Source organism: Cupressus sempervirens, chromosome 1 (assembly GCF_028749045.1).
Source record: "Cupressus sempervirens isolate cs-2001-9-10 chromosome 1, ASM2874904v1, whole genome shotgun sequence".
NCBI classification, from domain to species: domain Eukaryota; kingdom Viridiplantae; phylum Streptophyta; class Pinopsida; order Cupressales; family Cupressaceae; genus Cupressus; species Cupressus sempervirens.
In genome coordinates this window covers 311,119,790-311,138,381 of record NC_143118.1, presented here as the reverse complement: position 1 = coordinate 311,138,381, position 18,592 = coordinate 311,119,790, and the positions used below count along the sequence as shown (strand labels likewise).

Below are 18,592 nucleotides of genomic sequence, written 5' to 3'. Positions count from 1 at the left end.
GCTGAAAGATCAGTGGTGGAACTGGAGTTTGCCATTTCCGAACAGCATCAATCTTGGCATTAATCTTCATACTCCCTTTCGATGCTAAGAGGACTAACAATTCGATCTCTGAGTATCAAAAACTGATCTTTTGCAACTGCCTTTGTGAAGATGTCTGCGATTTGCTTCTTTGTACTGATGTACTTCAACTCAACTACTTTACTTTGTACCAAATCTCTGATAAAATGTTGTTTCAGATCAAAGTGTTTGGTCCTGTTGTGATGAACCGGATTCTTGGCCAATTTAATGGCACTTATGTTGTCACAAAAAATCACAGTAGGCTGAACCTGTATCTCTCCAATTTCTTCAAGAAGCTTTCTAAGCCATAAAGCTTTGTTAGATTATAGTAATTGATCAGGAAAGTACTGTACATACTTCATAAATAGTGAAAAAAAAAAAAAAAAATTTGGGCCATGGCTGACATGGTAGCCGACATATGGCCGACATGTTGTAACCCTAAAATGAATAAAATACTTGTAAAAAAGGGTTTAGGGTTAGGTATTTTTCATTATGTTGAAATGCGAAATTGCTTCTTGCGGCGGTATTGAGTTGTAAGAGATTACGGATTGTAATCAGTTGTAATCACTGGATTGTAATAAGATCGGACTTGCTATTTGGTGGATGTAGCCTAGGGATTGGGTGAACTACATTAAATCTTGGTGCCTTGTGTTCATTTCTATGTGATCTATTATTTTCTGTTACTGATTATATTTGCATATAGTTTTTATTTCTGTCTGTGGTTTATCCTAACAAGCTTGTGTGCCAGCTGAAGTGATCGCAACATATTTCGCTTCTATAGAAGAGAGAGCAACCATACTTTGCTTCTTTGAACTCCATATAATTAAACCAGAACTCAAAGAAAAACAATTACCAGATGTAGATTTTTGGTCATCCAAGCTACCTCCCCAATCTGAATCACTCAAAATTCTCTTGGCTGCCTTCATATGTTTCTTTGATGGATTTGTCATATACCTTGAAACCAATGAAACTGAATAAGCAATATCAGGCTTTGTGTGAGTTAAAAACATCAAACTCCCCACAATCCTCCTGTATAATGTCTCATCAACAATTTCAGCACCATCATCTCTACATAATGTAACTCCATGAGCAATTGGAGTGGAAAGAGGTTTACAATCAACCATATCAAATTTCTTCAACATATCTTTTGTATACTTTTCTTGACAAATAAATTTTTTATCTTTACCTTGATAAACCTCCATGCCAAGAAAGTACTTCATGAGACCTAAATCTTTCATCTCAAAGTCATTCATCATAGCAACTTTAAATTCATCTTTCATCTTTGAACTACTGCCCATATATAACAAATCATCAACATACAAACTCACAATGAGAATATCATTACCTTCTTGTTTGTAGTAAAGGGTAGGTTCACTCTTACTTCTTTGAAAGCCATTCTGCTGAAAATATTCATCAATTCTTGCATACCACGCACGTGGTGCTTGCTTGAGGCCATACAAAGTCTTCTTCAACTAGTAGACATAATCTTCTTTGCTTTGAATCTCAAAACCTTGTGGCTGTCCCACATATACCTCTTCTTCTAAGTACCCATTCAAGAAGGTACTTTTCACATCCATGTGATGAATACTCCATTTCTTTTGAGCTGCAAGAGAGAATAGCATCCTAATAGTTTCTTGTCTTGCTACTGATGCAAAAGTTTTTTCATAATCAATGTCATATCTTTGAGTGAAACCTTTAGCAACCAATCTTGCCTTGTGTCTTTCAACACTCCCATCACTATTATACTTGGTCTTATAGACCCATTTTGTGCCAATCTTCTTCTTCTTATGTGGAAGATCTACAAACTCTCATGTTTCATTCTTATCAATGGAATCCATCTCTTCATTCATTGCTTGCATCCAAACCTCATTAGCACATGCATCTTCAAAACATGATGGCTCAAAATCAACTTTAGAAAGTAATGCAAAATTTACTGTTTCACCTATTGGATCTTCTTCATGTGCTTGATTTTGACACCTCTTATAGATATCACTCAATCTTTTTATCTTCCTTGGAGGACTTGAGGATGGACTTGCTCTTGGAATTGGTGAGGGGTTTCTTGGTGGGCTTAGTGATCTTGAAATAGAACCATTAGTTGGCTGCTCATTATCATTATCAGCAATATCATCATCATCCTAATAGTTTCTTGTCTTGCTACTGGTGCAAAAGTTTCTTCATAATCAATGCCATACTTTTGAGTGAAACCTTTAGCAACCAATCTTGCCTTGTGTCTTTCAATACTCCCATCACTATTATACTTGGTCTTATAGACCCATTTTGTGCCAATCTTCTTCTTCTTATGTGGAAGATCTACAAGCTTTCATGTTTCATTCCTATCAATGGAATCCATCTCTTCATTCATTGCTTGGATCCAAACCTCATTAACACATGCATCTTCAAAACATGATGGCTCAAAATCAGCTTTAACGAGTAATGCAAAATTTACTATCTCACCTATTGGATCTTCTTCATGTGCTTGATTTTGACACCTCTCATAGATATCACTCAATCTTCTTACCTTCCTCGGAGGACTTGAGGATGGACTTGCTCTTGGGATTGGTGAGGGGTTTCTTGGTGGACTTGGCGATTTTGAAATAGAACCATTAGCTGGCTACTCATTATCATTATCAGCAATATCATCATCATCCAAAACTGATTTTGGCTTTCCAACATGTTTTTGATGACCATAAACTCCCCCTTCATCAAAAATCACATCTCTTGAAACAACAATCTTATTAGTAATAGGATTGAATGATCTATAAGCTTTGCTTTCCTCACTATAACCCGCAAAAATACATGATCAACTTTTAGCATCTAGCTTTTGCCTATTCTGATCAGGGATGCGAACATAAGCCAAACAACCAAAAAATTTAAAATGATTTACGTTAGGCTTTTTCTCATACCATGCTTCATATGGAGTCATCTTGTGTAGGGCACTTGTAGGACTCCTGTTGAGAATATATACGGCTGTAGCAACTAAATCAGCCCAATAAGAATTGTTCAAACCCTTGGTTTGTAACATGCTCCTTGCCATTTCTACCACAGTATGGTTCTTCCTTTCAACCACTCCATTCTGTTGGGGTGTGTATGCAGCTGTGAGTTGTCTTTTGATGCCATTCATCTCACAAAAATTATGAAAATTGTTTGAACAAAACTCTCCTCCTCGATTTGTTCTCAAACATCTGATTGTGTTCCCTTTCTCATTCTCTACATGAGCTTTAAACCTTTTGAACGTATCAAAGGCTTCATCCTTAATCTTCAAAAAACATACCCAACACATGCATGAGTAATCATCAATAAAAGTAATGAAATATGATGACTTACCCAAGCTTTGTGTTTGCATTGGACCACAAATATATGAATGAATAAGCTAAAGTGGGTATTGGGCCCTCCATGCATTGCCTTTTGGAAATTATTCCCTTGAATGTTTCCCTTTTGCACACCCTTCACAAATTTGTTTATGCTCTTCAACCTTAGGCAATCCAAGAACTAATGCATTTGATGTTAGATTCTTCAAACTATTGAAATTCAAATGGCCATACCTGAAATGCCACAACCAACTTTTATCCTCATAAGCCATATTAACAAGTTGATTATCATTTTGACCAAAATTCAAAGGAAACATCCTATTCTTTGTCATAGGAACAATTGCAATCACTTTTTTTTTTTAATTCTTATCATAGATAGTACAGTGTATGTTCTCAAATACCACTCTATAATTCTTCTCACATAGCTACCCAACACTCAATAAATTATGCTTCAACTTGGGAGTATAATAAATATCTTGAACACTTTTCAACCTTCTTTTGTCTGAACACTCAAGGCTCCTTTGGCCGCAACATCCACAGTATTATTATTACCAAGGGTAATATTGGATCTGCAACTATCATCAAGCTTTGAAAATATTTCTCTGTTACCAGACATATGGTTAGAGCATCTAGAATCCAAATACCAAACATCATTCACATTACTTTCACCTTTCCCATAACACAAAAATAAATTACCCGAGGAAGGATCCTCATCTTGTTGGGCATAATTTGCATTATTGTTACCAAATTTCAGTCTACACTCTCTCTCCAAATGTCCATACTTATTGCAATGATAGCATTGGATGTCCCTTTTATCAAATCTGCCTCTACCTCTTCCTCCTTGAGCACGTCCTCTTCCTCTAGATCCTCTTGAAAAATTCTGATTTCGGCCCCTTCCCGAGCCTTTGTTGTTGTTACTACTGCTGCTAGCACCATCATTCTTTAAAATTTGCAATTGGGAAGCAAAAGCCTTCTCATTAACACTGGTAGATGTGTCCCTTATTCTATCCTCATGTGATATAAGAGATCCAACCAATTCATCATACTCCATAGTAGCTAAATTTTTTCTTTTTTCTATGGAAATTACTACAATATTCCATCTTGGGGTTAGAGATCTCAATACCTTTTGTATTATTTGCTCTTGAGCAATAGATTCACCCAAAGTGGCCATTTTATGAGTCACATCTTTCACTCTTACACAGAAATCTCCCACACTCTCTGTCTTCTTCATCTTCAATTTCTCATATTCTCTTTTCAAGGATTGTAGCTTTACAACCTTGATTTGATCATTGACATGGTAAGCATCTTTTAGAGTCTTCTAGGCCTCTTTTGCTATCTGTGCATCAACAATTCAAGGAAACAGGCTCTTATCAAGAGCCATCTGAATGTGAAACAATGCCATTGCATTCTTCTTCTCAGCTTCTTTCTTCAATCTTCTGTCATTAGGTTGGAGAGTATTCCAATCTAGAGGCTCTTCATATCCGGATTCAACGATCTCCCAAAAATCTTTTCCAATCAAAAAAGTCTTCATCTTGATTGACCAATATTGGTAATCAACTCCATCAAACTCTGGGATTTGCAAATTGTTTTCCATGCTGCTGTCTTCCAAACATCTTTAGCTCTGATACCAAATGTAGAATATGAACACCCAGACAATCTTATTTATAATGGAAAAGAAGACAAACAAACAAATAAACATGCCTTCAAATACAATTTTTATTCAAAAACAAAGTATGCTCTGGTTTTGAACAGAATCAAATGAATAACTTTTTATTACATATTACATAGATTTTCCAGAACTCATCATATTTAATACCACTGTTGGTATATTTATTTAGAAAAGAACTAATTAAAACTACTTTCTAGAGTTCTATACGACAGCTTCAACATGATTGCATGCATTATTAAGCATCAAATTCAAAAATTTATATGACTACTAATAAACTTCTTTAAAAAACTGCCGATAACCATGCAATATAATAAGACTTTTATGTTAACTGTTATGAGCTGAAAGATCAGCGGTGGAACTGGAGTTTGCCATTTCCAAATAGCATAAAGCTTGGCATTAATCTTCAAATTCTATGTTGGATGTTAATGTTGAAGTCAACCTTTTCCATTTCCAAGCACGTCTTTCACTACCAACAAGAGATTCTCTATTTTCTCTGTATTATCTACGTCATCTAAAACAATGAGAAGTTTGAACCCTCGGAGACGAACCCTAAGCAAGCTCCTCCCTCGACTGGCATTCTCAATAAGCAATCTTTTCTGCAATGATGGTAAATTCTTCTTATTCACCTCAGACAAGAAACTGTTGACCATATGGTGGCAAATTTTGTTTAATAGGATGCAAATTGTTTTAGGTGGCAAATTTGACATTAAAAAGGTGGCAAGTTTGTAAATTGGATTATGTGGCACAAACACAATGCAAAGGCAAGAAAGGCAAGTTTGAAACACGTGGCACAAGGTATATCGAATATTGTTCTAACATTAAAGCAAAGGTAAAAGTGGTGGCATAGTGAATAAGACTTTAAATAGCATGAGCATGGGCTGTAGATGGCAATTAAGAAGGGTCTACATGTAATACGAATCTTACCAAGTGTAAGATTTTTGTGGCAGATTTGAAACAAGGTTTAAACTTGATTCAGGTTGTGGGCATTTGTTTGAATTTTACTCTACGAATGAAATTTGGAATGTCTTTTTGCCTTACTCTATGAAAATGAAAAGTTGCTCAAATGTTTTGCTTCTACAACAAATGACATTGAAAGTTCGGTTCACTGCTCTATAAAAGAATATGGAATGGAAACGACATTGAAAGCTTAGTTCACTACTTTGTAAAAGAATATGGAAAGGTTTTGTTTGTTGCCAAACATTGATGAATTTCTTATTCTGTTCTCGTATGGATTCTCACCTATTTTGATTTCTCTGTGCATGCATGGATGACTGAGAAAAATAAAGAAAGAAGGTTCTTCGAAACTGTGAAAAAAGGTTTCATTAAAAAATAAAGAAAAATGGAGGTAAAGTCAGTTATAGGTATGATCGTTTTAGTTTTCTCAAATTTTTTTGAAAAGGAAGAATAAGGTAAATAGAGGCTGAAAGTTTTTGCAGTTAGCTGGATTCTTTTTAAAAGGAATGAAAAGGGGGAATAAAAGTTTTTGAATGTTTCAATCAGTTTGAATGTTTCGTTTATCTTGAGGATATGAGATTTTCATGTATAAAATCAAAAGGGTTTTTCTTCTGCGAATCCTTATGACATTTTTTTAAAAATAGAAGGTTTTTTATGAACCATAATGATATTTCTTAAAAGGGTTTCTTATGAACCCTAATGACATTATTTGGAAATGAAGTTTCAAAAACTAAGAAGAAAGAAATGAAGATTCTCTGGTTCAATTTGTTGGATTTTGCTATTTATAAGGCATATGCTAGTATTCAAAAGACACATGAAGAATTATGTGGTTCAATTGTTAACAGATTGTTTTAAACCACATATAATAAATGTATTTTTTGAAATGGCCCTAACTAGTTCAATTTGTTTTTTCATAACTGATTTTGTACGAATCTCATCTCTATTTAAAGAGATTAATGTAAAAATCTGAATGTATGAGTGTGATTCAGTGAAGAAAAGGAGACATAAATATATTGAAAACTTGTAAAAGTTGCATTCTGAAAGCTATATCTTGCAGTTACCTAGATGTATAGGTGTAACATATATAGTTGTATGTGTATGTAAAGTTGTAAACAAAAGGCAAAAGATATAGAGGGTTAAAAACCCTAAGTAGTTGTTGTTGCTGATTGTAAGGAGTTGAAGCTCAATAAAAATACAGGTTCATGGAGTGTTTTTTTCTCCTTATGACAAAACCATAAGGATTTTCGAGGGTTTTCCACTTCGCACAAATTTGTGTCTCTATTTTGTGAGTTGATATTTCTTTCTATTCATGGTGAATGTTTACTATTATGAGCAAAGTTTGAATGCATTCAGTTTATGAGTTGTTTAATGCAAAAATCTATAACTAGTTTTTGAATTAAATCTATAAGTTCTAATTCACACCTTCCCCCCCCTCATAACTTCAATACTTCCAATAAGTGGTATCATAGCGTAGGATTCCTTTTAGGAATTGTTCTAGTGATTTTTTTTTAGAAGTTATGGCACAGGATGAAGGAGCTTCCCTTAACAGGGCTCCACTATTTGATGGTAATGATTATGTCTTTTGGAAAGTAATGATGGACACATTTATACATTCTTTAGATGTTAGAATGTGGGATGTTGTTATGACAAAATATGGTGTCCCACCAATAGTCCCTCCTGATGTCAATGATAAATTGTCATATGAACTGGATAAGAAGGTAAGATATGCCCTTCTATCTGGTCTCACCAAAGATGTGTTTGCAAAAGTTATCTACTGCAAATCAGCATATGAAATTTGGGTGAAACTTGAAACCATTTATCAAGGAGATGAAAAAGTTAAAGAGTCCAAACTGTTAACTCTCAAAACATAGTTTGATAATTTGAAAATGAATAAAGATGAAAATATTTCAGCATATTTCTTAAGAACTGATGAAATAGTCAATGCTAGAAGAGGTCTAGATGAACAAATTGAAGAACATGACATAGTTTCAAAAGTCATTAGGTCAGTTCTGCCTAAATTTGAAACTAAAATTTCTACTTTAGAAGAAAAGAAAAGTTTTTCTAATTGACTCTACATCAATTACAAAGAACCCTAACTACATATGAAATGAGAATTATCAATTAAGCTAGTTCTACATCAAAAGAGACAATCTTTAAGGTTGAAAAACAAGAAAAGAGTGATTCAAACTAAACATACGCTCTAGAAGCATTATTAGTTAGGAGAATGAGAAAGAAATACAAAGAAAAACCAAAATGTTTTAGTTGTGGTTAGTTAGGACATTTTTCTGCAAAATATCCAAATGTAAAACTAGAAGACTATGATGAGAAAACTAAAAAGTTTTCAAAAAGGAAACCTTGGAATCAAAACAAAAGATTCAAGGATTTCAAAAAGAAAATTCTTCTATCAAAAGAAGACTCAAATGAAGAGTCAAGTGATGTTGATGAAGAAGGGGAAAGGTTGTTCATGGCTGAAATAGTTAACACCCCCAAACCTGAATCTAGTGAATCCGAATCTTCATATGATTCAAATGAAGAAATTGATCTTGAAGAAGAACTTCTCAAATATTTGCAAGAACTTAAAAGATTAAAGAAGTTAATTCCAAATCATGAGAATGAAAATATAAAACTTCAAGAAGAGTTAAAAGAAGCAAATCAAATTATAGAAAATCAAAAATCTTATTTGAAGAAAAGGATAAAAAATTGAATGCTTTGCAATGTTCATCTGAGGAGTTTTCTAAATAGAAAAATAAATTCTTCTTCAAAGGTTATTGTTTTAACTATAATGTCTTTGGGCATAAGGCAATTTTTTGTAAAAATAGTACCAGTCATGGTAAGAAAAGAATCATAAGATGTTTCAGATATTTCCAGTACATTTTATAAATCTTTGCAAACTAAATTTAAGACCTAAATAGATTTGGAAACAAGTTAAGACATCTAGAAAATCTTTAATTATTGAAACATCCCTATTTTCTCAAAAGCCTACAACATGGGTTTTGGATAGTGCCTACTCACGTGATATGACTGGATGTAAATGTAAAAGTAAGTTCAAAACCCTAGAAGATTTTGATGGAGGGTTTGTTTGCTTTGGCAATAATTTAGGAGCCTATATAATAGGAAGAGGCTCAATAATTTTAAACAAAGATACATCAATTCATGATGTATACTTTGCAGAAGGTTTGAAACATAATCTTTTAAGTGTTAGTTAGATTTGTGATAATGGGTATTCTATTTCCTTTAATGCTAAAGGATGCATTATCAAAAATGGAAGGGATAAAGTCATTGGTAGTGGCTTAAGGACAAGTGGAAATCTTTATAACCTGATTGATTCTATTGTTCAAGAAGCATCTTTGATTAACACTTGTCTTATGAGTCAGGTAGAAGAAAATTGGTTGTGGCACAAAAGATTGAGAGATCTTGGCTTTGAAAATCTTGCTAGAATTAGTAAGAATAAAAAGGCTAGAGGATTACCACAAATTAGTAAACCAGTGAATATTTGTGAAGAATGTGTGAAAGGAAAACAAATAAGAGTATCTTTTAAAATAAAAGAATACTTATCAAAGAGACCATTTGAACTTGTGCATACTAATCTATGTGGACCAACTAAAACTACATTAAATGGTGAGAAATATTTTATGTAATTCATAGATGACTATTCAAGAATGGTGTGGGTAATATTTCTGAAACACAAATCAAAAGCCTTTGATCGTTTCAATTTTTTTAGAAAAATGGTAGAAAGGGAAACTGATTTGAAGTTAAAATGTTTAAGGTCCGATAGGGGAGGAGAATTTACTTCTCAAGAATTCATTGAGTATTGTGAGAAACATGGCACTAAAAGACAATACTCTACTACTAGAACACTATAGCAAAATAATGTTGTGGAAAGGAAAAATAGAACAATTAAAGAAATAGCTAGAACTATGCTAAATGAAGCAAAGCTACCTAAATTTTTTTGGAAAGAAGTCATTCATATAGCTATCTACATTCTAAACCGAGCATAAATAAGAGTTAGAACAGCTCATACTCCATATGAATTATGGAATGGGAAAATAGCTAATGCTAAAAATTTCAAAAATTTTGGCTATAAATACTTCATCAAAAAGAATGATGATTCTTTAGAAAATTTCAATTCAAGATCTAATGAAGGGATTTTTCTTGGATACTCTACACATAGAAAATCCTTTAAATGCTATGAAAAAGGTTGAATAATATAGTGGAAGCCATACATGTTGTGTTTGATGAAAATTCTATATGCTACAATAATAAAGAGGATCCTGAAGAAGCATCATCTCAAAAACCAAAAACTTTGCATGATGAGAACCTTGAAAATGTTGAGTCTAAAATTGCTGATGAAACTGAACAAGAAAACAATTCAAGTCCCAAAGTAACAAATACTGGTTCAAAAATAAAAACTTCATCTAGGATAATTGCTAAGAGACATCTTGAGTCTCAAGTTATTGGAGATGTAGAAAAAGGAATCTTGACTAGAAGAAAGGCCAAAATAGATGAACAAGAAAATATTGCTGAACATTTTTATTTAATATCAGATTTCAAACCCAAAACTGTTACTAAATCCTTATCAGACTCCTATTGGCAAAATACTATGCAAGAAGAAATAAATCAAATTGAGAAAAATAAAACCTAGGAACTTGTTCCTAGAACTGATAAGAAAAATGTCATAGGTGGAAAATGGTGTTTCATAACAAATTGAACAAAGATGGCAAAATAATAAGGAATAAAGCTAGATTTGTATGCAAAGGATATGCTCAGCAAGAAGGAATTGATTTTGGTAAAATATTTACACTAGTTGCAAGGATGGAATCAATTAGAATCTTTCTTGCATATGCCAATTATAAAAGGTTTACTATTTACCAAATGGATATTAAAACCACATTCTTGAATTTGTATCTTGAAGAGGAAGTCTGTATGGAATAGTGAGAGGGTTTTGAATCTTTTGACAAACCTGATTATGTTTTTTGACTCAAAAATGCATTATATGGTTTAAAGCAAGCTCCTAGAGTTTGGTATTCCATGTCAGATAAACATCTAATTCTAAAAGGATTTTCTCATGGAAAAGAAGATAACACTTTGTATATCAAAGTCATAAATGATGACATTTTGGTAGTAGAAATCTACATGGATGATATTATTTTTGCGTCTACTAATGATGAATCGGCAATTTTTTTTCAAGAATTATGGAATTTGAGTTTGAAATGTCTTTATTGGGTGTGCTCACATTTTTTCTTGGACTGCAAGTCTCACAGTTTGAACATGCCTTTTTCTTTCTCAAACAAAATATGCAAAGGAAATGTTGAGGAAGTTTAATATGGTTGATTGTAAACTAGTAAGCACTCCTATGGAGAGAGACTACAAACTAATGAAGAATGATGGCTCACCTTCTATAAATCAAACTATATATAGATCTATGATTGGAAGTTTATTATATCTTACAGTATCTAGACCTGACATAATGCAAGCAGTGTGCATGATTTCAAGATTCCAGTTTGATCCAAAATAGTCTCATCTCAATGCAGTAAATCAAATACTAAAGTGCATTCAAGGTACACTTGATTCTGGTTTATGGTATCTCAGAGTAATGACTTTACACTTTCTGGTTATACTAAAGTAGATTGGGGTGGATCTGATGACAAAAAGAGTACTAGTGGTGTAGCTTTCTTCCTTGGTGATTGCTTAGTTGCCTGGCATAGCAAAAAATAAGATTGTGTTACATTGTTTACCTATGAATCTGAGTATGTTGCTGCTACTCCTTGTTGCAGTTAGCTAATTTGGATGGATTATCAATTGTTTTATTTAGGTATTCAAGTCTCAAAACCTATTTCTATCATATGTAACAATATGAGTGCTATTCAATTGAGTAAAAATCTAGTAATGCACTCATGCACAAAACATGTGGCTATTAAACTTCACTTCTTGTGTGATAAAGTTCTTAATAATGAATTCAAACTGATCTACGTACCCACTCAAGGATAGGTAGTAGACATTTTTACTAAAGCTCTACCTAGGGAATCCTTTGAACAACTAAAAACTCAATTAGGAGTTTTCTCTCAATCAATGCTGATATAGAGTTTTTGCACATATATATTCTATGTTAGGTTTCTGCTTCTATTCATAGAAATTTTCTTATATGAAAAGCAGATGGTCAAATTTTTTGATGCAAAATTTTTGGGGGAGATATTAGAGTTATGTTTGGTAGTCAGCATTCACATGTAGTAGTAATTAGCATTATCAACACATTGTGATAGTGATTAGCATCTGTGTTCAAATTTTGTGGTTTTTGTAATAGTGATCAACACATTTTTTGTTCAGTGACAGTGATCTACTTGTAATACTTGTTCTTTCGTCAGCATATTTGTTCTATACATTATGTTGTATATATTAGATGGTATATGAAAAGAAGCTTGCATTTCTTATATTTCATCTTGTATATATTAGATGGTGAAAGTTTTTTCCTCAAAAAATGGGGGAGATTGTTGACCATATGGTGGCAAATTGTTTTTAAAAGGTGGCAAAGTGTTTTAAGTGGCAAGTTTGACATTGAAAAGGTGGCAAGTTTGTAAATTGGATTACATGGCACAAACACAAAGAAAAGGCAAGTTTGAAATAGGTGGCACAAGGAATATCAAATATTTTTCTGGCATTAAAGAAAACATAAAAGTGGTGGCATAGTAAATAAGACTTTAAACAACCTGAGCACCACCTGTACATGGCAATTAAGAAGGGTCTACATGTAATACGAATCTTGCCAAGTGTAAGCTTTTTGTGATGGATTTGAAACAAGGTTTAAACTTGATTCAGGTTGTGGGCATTTGTTTGAATTTTAGTCTACAAATGAAATTTGGAATGTCTTTTTGCCTTACTCTATGAAAATGAAAATTTGTTTGAATGTTTTGCTTCTGTGACAAATGACATTGAATGTTTGGTTCACTGCTATGTAAAAGAATATGGAATGGAAATGACATTGAAAGCTTGGTTCACTACTCTATAAAAGAATATGGAAAGGTTTTGTTCGCTATCAAATGTTGATGAATTTCTTATTCTTTTCTTGTATGGATTCTCACCTATTTTGATTTCTCTAAGTAAGCATGGACGAGCAAGAAAAATAAAGAAATGAGGTTCTTTGAAACTATGAAAAAGTGTTTCATTGAAAAATAAAGAAAAATGGAGGTAAAGCTAGTTATAGGTATGATCATTTCAATTTGCTCAAAATTTTTTGAAAAGGAAGAATAAGGTAAATAGAGCCTAAAATTTTTTGTAGTCAGCTATATTTTTTTAAAAGGAATGAAAAAGGGGAATAAAAGTTTTTGAATGTTTTAGTCAGTTTGAATGTTTCATTTATCTTGAGGATATGAGATTTTCATGTATAAAATCAAAATGGTTTTTATTCTACGAACCCTTATTACATTTTTAAAAAATAGAAGGTTTTTTATGAACCTTGATGATATTTTAAAAAAGGGTTTCTTATGAACCCTAATGGCATTATTTTGAAATGAAGTTTCAAAAAATAAGAAGAAAGAAATAAAGATTCTCTAGTTTGATTTGTTGGATTTTTTTGTTTATAAGGCATATGTTGCTATTCAAAAGTCACATGAAAAATTTGGTGGTTTAACTATTAACATATTGTTTTAAAGCACATATAATAAGGGCATTTTTTGGAACGATTCTAAATAGTTCAGTTTGTTTTTTCATAACTGATTCTATATGAATCTCATCTATATTTAAAGAGATTATTGTAAAAATCTAAATGTATGAGTGTGATTCAATGGAGAAAAGGAGACACAAATACATTGAAAACTTGTAAAAGTTACATTCTGAAAGCTATATCTTACATTTACCTACATGTATAGGTGTAGCATATATAGTTATATGTGTATGTAAAGTTGTAAACCAAAAGCAAAAGATATAGAGGGTGTAAAATCCTGAGCAATTGTTGCTACTGATTTAAGGAGTTGAAGCTCAATAAAATTACAGGTTCATGGAGTGGTTTTTTCTCCCTATGATGAAACTATAAATATTTTTAAGGGTTTTCCACTTGGCACAAATTTGTCTCTCTATTTTGTGAGTTGATATTTCTTTCTGTTCATGGTGAATGTTTACTATGATGAGAAAATTTTGAATGCATTCAGTTTATGAGTTGTTTAATGCAAAAATCTATAGCTAGTTTTTGAATTAATTCTTTAAGTTCTGATTCACCCTCATCTCTCAGAACTTCAATACTTCTAACAGAAACAACATCTTCCAAATTGGGAACATTTTGTGTTGTAATTAGAATTGACTTCCTCAATCATAGAGAAATCAAAACAAAAGTGTTTGGCAAGATTATTCCTGTACACACTTATTCTATCTCAAAATCAATCCAGGACATAATGATACATTTCTAACTACAAAATAGACTAGACTATGAGACTAGAAAAAAAGTATCTTTTTATTTCCATCTACATCATATCCAAGCAAAAAATTGATACTGATTCGTATGCAAAAATGGGGACCAAAAAGCCAGCCTGAGTGTCCACCTGAACATTCAAACAAAGTTGAATTTAATGAGTGGCCACTAGACAATAACTCCAAACCATTGGAAAAGGGTTGAAGTGATTGGGGATAGCTTTAGAAGCCATCTTCAATATTCTCTAGAAAGACACTCAAGCTATATGCCAATGAACAATGTACTGATGATCTACCAACAATATACAATTGATCTCACACATGAAAAACCTTCTAGAAAGAGGTTCAAATATCTAGAAAAAATTTGTGCAACCTATTTCAATAGTCTCCAAACAATTGTGTCAACATAAGCATGTGCATCAACTATTGTATTACTTTGATACACTGCAATCAACAACTATACAAAACCTTAAGATAAATTTGACATCAATGACAACAAGACATCTATGTGTGCAAAATAACCAAGAACCAACATCCCCAAGTCCCACAATCCCCACAACATAATCGAGTCCTACAATCCCTACAACAACAATATCACTCGATCTCATTTCATTCAAAACCTTATTCTAGAATTGCTCTACAGCTTGATGGAGCCCCACAGGGTGTATAGCTACATCTAGTGTTTCCATCATCACCTATTTCAATACATTGCCCACAATTCTATCTAAAAACTCACCAAGATAGATGAAATATAAAAAATAAATTGCTATAAACATTAGTTAACTATCAATACAGAAGAATGCAAAAAGTTGATTGCTATTGTTTTTGACTTTGACTGTATAACTTTTTTGCCAACAAATCACTTGATAACCATAAGAAATAAGAGAAATGGAAAATGTTTCAAATCACAGCATTCCCTTCATCAAAGAAGTAAGAGAAATGGGGAAAAAATAGACTAAAAGACAAATAAAATTAACAATCATCAGCATAAATTTGCAAGTGATAGAAAATGGGAATGCTTACTCTTTGACCTTGCTGAACAAAAGACCAAAAACACCTAATACTTTGTTTAGAGCACTCAACCATCTCTCCAATAGTGAAATTTCAATCCTACCCTTATCTTTGTGATTGCTAAAGGCTTTGGAATATGCTCCCTTTTGAATATAACGAAGGTTAGAAGGTTGGATGTCATAGAAGATTGGGATAAGTTTGGAACCATGGTAGTCCAACATCCACAAAACCTCATTCAAGCACCATAGAGATTCCATGTATTCTTAAGAGAAAATAGCAATATGAATGGTGGTATTACTAATGGCAGTTTCTATTATAGGGGTTAAAAAATTCCCTTGTTGTAGTTCGTCCTCATCAAGAAACACTCTTAGGAAAAACCTCTTAAGATTGCGGCAGATGAGGCTGCCCAATGTTTTTTTGACATTAGGTCTTTTTTTATTAATAGAAACATGATATCTTGGAAGCACTTCCTCCATAATGGAATGCAATCTTTCAAAGCTTAGACAATAGACTAGCTAAATGATTTGGCAAGTGAATCATTATAAAGAGGAGAAACATTAGGCTAGCATGAACCTCAAATTGATAGAGATCTAACTGTTGTCAAGAAGCGTTGTTTATGATTTGTGTCTGACTTGTTTGCAATGCAATAGTTTATGGCCATTTTTTTTATTATTGCTTTGACTTTTTGTTTCTAATGTAGTAGCTTAATGTCTACTTTGTAATAGTCTAACCTTCCATTTGTTTTGAAAGAGTTGATATTATATCTTATAACTAATTGTACTAATTTATCATTACATTTTTTAAAAAGACACAATGCATCTAGTCTAATTCCTATAGATAGTAGTTTAATAGTTTTGATTTGTGTTGAGGATGGTAGTTTTGATTTTTGTTGAGTTCAATAGAAAGAAATAATATTAATGTAAAGTGTTGTTTAACAATTAAAATAAATGTTAGAGATTTTTTTAGAAAAAATAAATATTTTTAGAAAGTCTCTAAAATAATTTGTTGCATTTTGTGTACAAAAAATTGCAAGCTCTATTGTAAAAAAAAAAAACCAATTAAATTGTCAATAAATATATTTTTGTTAATTATTTGAAATATAATATATATTAAAACTTTATAGTTTCAAAATGTAATTGAATAACAAATTGTTATGATTGCACTAACATATGAAAAAATTGCACTCCTTACTGTAGCTTATAATAGCCAATCAAAATGTCAATAAATATATTTTGTTGAATTATTTTTAATATAATAAATATTAAAACTTTATAGTTCAAAAAGTATTTGAATAATATATTGTTCTAATTGAAAAAACAAATTGAAAAGTTGAAGTGCATTGAATGCTATAGTTTCCTACCTACAACAAGAACTAATAATTCAAAAACCCCAATTGAGGTGGTAATTTATCCACAATGACTCCCTCTAATTTGGTGACAACCACTTTCATTAAAGCTTCTTCTAAAACACAATAATTCTTCATGTTGGGTGATTTCTTGTGTATTTTAAGTAAGAACTCTTGTAGAGTTAGACACCCTAGCTTACAAAGAAGGGCTGGGGATAATGAAAAGGGGTTACACTATAAATAGCAATAAAAATGGTTATAGTTCAATATATTTGTATGCAATAGGGATCAAATAGCATTTGCATGATCATTGTAACTTGTATTGTAGTTTTTGTCATTGTAGTGATAACAAAATCTCTATATTAAAACTTATCATATAATTATTAAATATATTTAGATTTTAAGAAACATTCAAAAAAAAATTTCAACTCATAAATTTATTTTAAGGTTTCAATTGATTATTTGAATATATATAAATATAATTGAAAATTTAAATCTTAAAAGTAACTTTAAATGATTACTTTTAAAAAAAACCAAAATATTACTTTTTGAATCCATTTTTTCAAAAAATAAATATATCAACTTATTAATTAATTTATTAAGTCCTTTAAAAAAAAAGTACTATATGCCATAAAGTAATTTGTAATTTCTGATTTTAGAGTATTTATTTTTCAACTATTCTGAATTAAAAGACCACTTGATCTTTTTCAAAAAATTATTTCACACTATGATTTGATTCATAATCCAGAAAACCCCACAAGGCTATAGATAAGGAAAATTGTCATACTTATGTTTATATTTTCAAACATTTGGACAACTTGCAAATAGTATGTATAAACCCTAGTAGTTTCTAGAGAATACTTCAGAAAAAAAATTATCTCTAGAGTGCATAGTTATAAAATACAGATTATATAATTTGAAAACTAGCATGAGTAGATAAAAAATAATCTTTCAAGGAGAGCTTTGCCAATGGCTTTTGGTCAATCTCAAAAAGATGAGGGAGCTGATTTTTTTGATGCGTAAATGGAAGGGAAAGAGAGAAAAAAAGCAACCCGTATCTCTAAAGAAAATAAAAACATAGTTCACAAACACCACATAAAATAGAAATTGCAACCATGAAAATTGAATTTCAAATATCCACAACAATCAAAATTTTCAATCACAATAATCACAATCATCTAATTTTAATTTTGAAGAAAGTATCTATAAATAGAAAGAAAAAATGCTTCAATAATTCTACAGAGACTTGGTAGGGGCCGGACTTAAAAATCCTACTTTAAAAGAAATAATCTCATCCACAAAATCTTGAAATCCTAATTGAAGCTCTAAAATGAAATCTCTAAGTGCTAACCTAATGTAATGTTTTCTTGCAGGGGAATAAGCTCCGTGATCTTTATCAAATGGTGTGAAGTGCAGTTTGAGTGAAGAAATTGTAGAAGATTGTGCCCTTGCGAAGTTGATCGAAAAATGCACCACCTTTTCATTTTCTTATTTTTTATTTTGTAAAGTATGGATAAGTATCCATGAAATTAATGAGGGCCAATGAGAAAATTACAATTATATACTATAATTGATTTTAAAAATTGAACCTTAAGAACTTTGAAATAAGGCATTAGTTTTTTCCATAAATAAATTAATAGGGGGGTTCTAACAAGAACATTATTTCTCTACCTTGTATAAGACGAGGACTAACAACTAAAATGAACCTACATGAAACTAGTGATCTCAAGGAAAACATCTTTAATTTTAACTTTATAAATAACTTTAGCATACCACAAAATCTATACTTGACATAGCATTTTCTTCTTCAAATAAAATATTCTAAAAATTGAAATAAAATATATTATTAAA

General features: G+C 31.7%; 1 pseudogene; it reads right to left on the bottom strand.

Annotated features, from left to right (window-relative positions):
- Positions 1-5,468: 5,468 nt before the first annotated feature.
- LOC149577351 (disease resistance protein L6-like) lies at positions 5,469-15,872 on the bottom strand (annotated as a pseudogene).
- Between the last annotated feature and the right edge of the window lie 2,720 nt (positions 15,873-18,592).